Source organism: Brachypodium distachyon, chromosome 1, assembly GCF_000005505.3.
Source record: "Brachypodium distachyon strain Bd21 chromosome 1, Brachypodium_distachyon_v3.0, whole genome shotgun sequence".
Classification (NCBI taxonomy): Eukaryota; Viridiplantae; Streptophyta; class Magnoliopsida; order Poales; family Poaceae; genus Brachypodium; species Brachypodium distachyon.
In genome coordinates, this window is record NC_016131.3 from 45,345,979 (window position 1) to 45,350,690 (window position 4,712).

Consider the following 4,712-nt stretch of genomic DNA (forward strand, 5'->3'; position numbering starts at 1 on the left):
TAAGAAACTCCACATCACGATCTGGTGGCATGCCTGGTAATTCCTCTGGAAATACGTCTGGGTATTCCTTCACTATTGGTACATCGTCCATGCTAACCCCCTTAAGATCATTAACCTTGGGTCTCTTAAGCTCATGGGTTGACTTGTACCGGATGCGTCTCTTGTCTGGGGTAGTGAGTGTGACAGTCCTCTGGGCACAATCTACTAATCCTTCATATAAGGTCAACCAGTCCATTCCCAAAATTAGGTCCAGTCCTCGGGAATCTATAACTATGGGATCAGAGGGAAAAATGTGTCTCCCAATACTTAGGGGTAGCTGGCGACAGTGTCGGGTTGCTAGCATTGTTCCACCTGGTGAGTTCACTTTCATGGGTCTAGCCATGGTCTTAGAGGGTAATTTGCCTCTTTCTACTAATACTCTTGAAATGAATGAATGCGATGCTCCAGTGTCAAACAGAACTAGTACTTCAAAAGCATCAATGTGGAAGGTGCCAAGTATGATACCTGGTTCCTCGGTGATTTCTTCCACATCCATGTGATTCACGTGGCCCTTCTGGAATGGATTGGGCTTGTTCCTAGAGCCATCCTGGTTGTCCGGGCAGTTGGTGGCATAGTGTCCCATCTTGTGACATTTAAAGCATTCCACCTTGCTCATGTCCTTGTTGGCATTGTGATTCTGACCATTTCCGTTCTGGCCATTGCCGTTATTCCTGCCATTGCTACTGCCATTGATGGGCCTTGGGCGAGGGAACTGATGCTGTTGCTGATACTGGTGCTGCTGATGGTGCCGGTTCACATTGCCACCCTGATGGTGGTGTCCTTGGCTTCCCTGGCGGTGGTGGTGACCATTACGTCCATTGCGGTGGTTGCTCTGGTTCCCGTTCCTGCTCAAGGAGGAACTGCCACTTCCATCATAGGAGGTGCGCTGCTTCTGGTGCGGGCCAGTGTGAGAGCCTCCTTGGTGAAATCTCTTCTTGCGGTTTTCCAACTGAGTGAGCTTACTCTCCAGAATGATGGCCTTGTCAATCAAGGACTGGTAAGTGGGGGTGTAAGCAATAGCAAGTTGAACTGAAGGCTCGTCGTTCAGGCCGTCCAAAAACTTCTCCCTGCGCTTGGCATCGGTGTTCACATCATCCGGTGCATAGCGGGACAGCTGGTTGAATACTTCTATGTACTCCGACACAGAGCGGCTTCCCTGTCGCAGCCTGTGGAACTCTTTCTTCTTCAGGCTGAGCACTCCCGCAGAGATGTGGGCGGTGCGGAAAGCTTCCTGGAACATGTCCCAGGTGACATCCTCGATGGGGGTGGTGATCTGAAAGTTTTCCCACCATGACGCTGCGGGTCCTTCTAACAAATGAGCTGCAAAACGCACTTTCTCTTCGTCAGTGCAGTTGATGGTGACCAAGTTCTTATTAACTGAACGAAGCCAATCATCAGCCATAATGGGTTCAGTGGAGCTGGAAAAAGTAGGCGGGCGCAGACGCAGAAATCTGGTCAGCATATCCACTTGGGGTGGGTGGTGCTGCTGGTTGTTGTGGTTCTGCTGATTGTTGTTGTTGTTGTTGTTGGCCAACTGCTGGGTGATCATCTGGAAGAATTGGGTCTGGGCAGCCAATAACTATTGCATGGTGGCAGCGTTTCCGTCAGCTTCGGCATTGTTAGCCTCAGCGTTGTTGGCGGGGTTCCGGCGTCTCGGAGGCATCTGTTTAGGGTAGCATAGATGAGGAAACAGATAGAATAGAGCTAAGGATAACTAAACCCCAAACAACATATGACTCAAGCATATATCAATCATACACTCATCGATCATAAAAGGTTTTGGAAATCATAGCAAAACACACTTGTTTATGGTGGGCATTGCCCATAAAGAAAAGGGTACGAGGAAAAAGCAATCGACCTACATTGCCATACACATAGATTGTATGGTCAATGACTAACTCGTAATGCTGATAACGATAAAAACTATTATAAGCTGGTAGGCATCAATAGATCTAAGGGAGTGTGGCTGTCGGTGTGGTCCCGTTCGCCTTCATCTTGGAGCGGGTGTTGGTAGCAGGGGTGTCGATCTCGTGGACCTCCTGGGGCTCCTCCTCCTCAGTCGGCTCCTCCTCCTGAGGCTCCATGTCCTGATCCTGTGGCGTAGGTGGGAACTGGACAAGCGCCGGTGCTGCAGCCGGTGCTGCTGCGGCCGGTGCTGCGATGAACGCCGGGAACTGCTCGCAGTAGTAGCGAGCCTGGTCCCTCTCGTACAGCAGCTGCTCGATTGCGTCTCCCATATTGAGGACAGTGTTCTCCAACACGGCCTTGTCCTCAAGCCACTGGGTCTTCTCTCCAATCAGGTTACCAACCTGCTCCTCGGCGAGGTCGGCCCTGCTCATCTCGTGCTCAAGGCAAGACTCCAAGTCCACGGTGTTTATCTCCATGTTCTCGAAGTGGGTCGTCACTGGGGTCGCATCCTCGTCGTTGGTCGTAGCCACTGCCGAGCATGCATGGTTCCGCCTTCCCAAGAGGAGGAAGGGGGAATCCTCGGGGAACTCGTACCGATAGTCCCGGCACACCTGTGCGAAGGCGCACTGCATGGCGAACTGTAGGCCCTGCTCGAAGGTGGGGTAGCGGCTGATGAAGGTGATATCCGGCGTAGCTGGCGCGATCTCGCGCCCCCGGATCTTCGCCTCGATCTCCCACCGTGGTTGCCATCCCTCGGGTGCGGCGGTCTCGACTCGGCCTCTGAACCTGGGTGGCGGTAGGTCGAGAAAAGCACACAGTGCCGCCAAAGGGGCACTGAACAGCTGGTCGTCGTCCGTGGAGGGGTAGTAGACGCGGGTGAAAGGTGGTACATTGCCGAACGGTGTTGGGCTTCCCATCTATAGAAAATAAAGAAGGAGATAAGGGAGTATCAGCGACATGATCAAATGGTCGAATGTAAGTAAAAATAAAATAAATGTGGTAGAGTGGGAATCAAGTGATAAGCATTAATATCAATGGTGGAAATGTAAATATAAAATCGGATGCATCTTAATATGTGATCAACATGGCAACATGATTATAGTGGTGTATGGTGTAAAAATCGAATATGCCTCTGTGGTATAATATAATAAACATGCATATGTGGTAATAAGCATAGTATTCGGTGTATATGTGGGATAAAACAATAAACATGTCATGCATATGCAAGATATGAATGCAAAGATTTAGATGAATTGGGATAAGGAATAAAATGCATGTATATAGATATAGATCAGATAGGGATGAGAAATAATCCTAAGGTTTGGTCTTTGGTCTGTCTTATCCTAATCCAAACTAGGGTCACGTTCCTACAGGCAACACATTGCTCTGATACCATCTGAAGCGATCCCCCTTCACCAAGGGTTTGATCTCTGTGCTTACTTGTGCTAGTCTCTGGATCGAATCACTAGCACACACAGTTCAAGATGTAATACCAAGATACAAAGGTCAAAGTACTTTATTACATCGTATCATCCAGAACTTAAATTGTACTTACAAACTTGCATGACCTCTTAGACCAGCATAAACAAATAATGTTCAAAACCATGATAACAATGTATCATGAAGCTGCAGCGGAAAGGTAGAGTAAAAGGGCCTCATCTACTCCCAGAGGAGAGAGCATGTTGGAATGTAAGCACATGACCCAAAGAAATATCGACGAACCTCACTCTTCGTCAGTTTCACCTGCATTATTAATTGCAGCCACTACATGGTCAATACATTTGAATGTATTGGCAAGCTCACTAGAGTTATAAAGGACCTACCAAGTACATGCATAATTTGGCTAAGTGGGGTTTGGCTATTTTGCATAAAAGCATCATTATTCAAATCCTATCATTTTTAGACAAATAGTTTTGAATTCTATTGGACACGGGGTAGAAACACCCATGCTCTTATTAACCTAGGCACATTGAGTAGAAACATCAATGCTCCTACCCAGTTCAATCCATTCGTTTTATTAGAAAATTGGAATGAGTGAGACCTTCCTTACAGCGCCAATATCTAGTTGCTCATAAATGTCCGTAACCGGGGACACGGCTAAGTACTTAGTTTGACACTCTCGAGAGGTGGTACACTTTACCCACAAGAAATCGACGTGTTAATCCCTTGCTGTCCTCAGGGTAGAGTAGGAACGGCATCGACTACAGGAATTTTCAGAACATAATCCCCCAGACCACCTGAGGGACGCGCCCCCACGTACACTGCTACATACCGATGTCACCTCGGATCCGGGTTCATATTTCTTACATCCATCCTGGCAGAGCCCATATTACCATGTGGTTGTACTGGAAGCTACTAAACAGGAAACTAGTCCAGTCTCTGGTTACCCCGGGTGGCATTCCTCGGTTGCAACGCAGGCGCTCCCATAGAAATGGCGAGACGACTCATAGAAATGGACCCATAGAAATGGACCTGACGCCGCATACATCTCCACTTCCTCGAAGCAGCCCACCCAGGACGGTTCATTGAATTACTTGTTTTGCCATACAGTAGGAAAACTATATTTGTAATTCAATAGTATCACATTGTAATAATACCGCCCTCGTTTATTATCATAGCATAGCATTTTACTACTACGATGGCAATTGGTGGTGAGGAAATGGCAAAGGTGTCCTATACTACTAGGAGAGATCGTAGCTAGCATAGATACAATAATAATCCTAACAATGCAACTAATAAAAATCTAGTGCATAATAAAATAATGG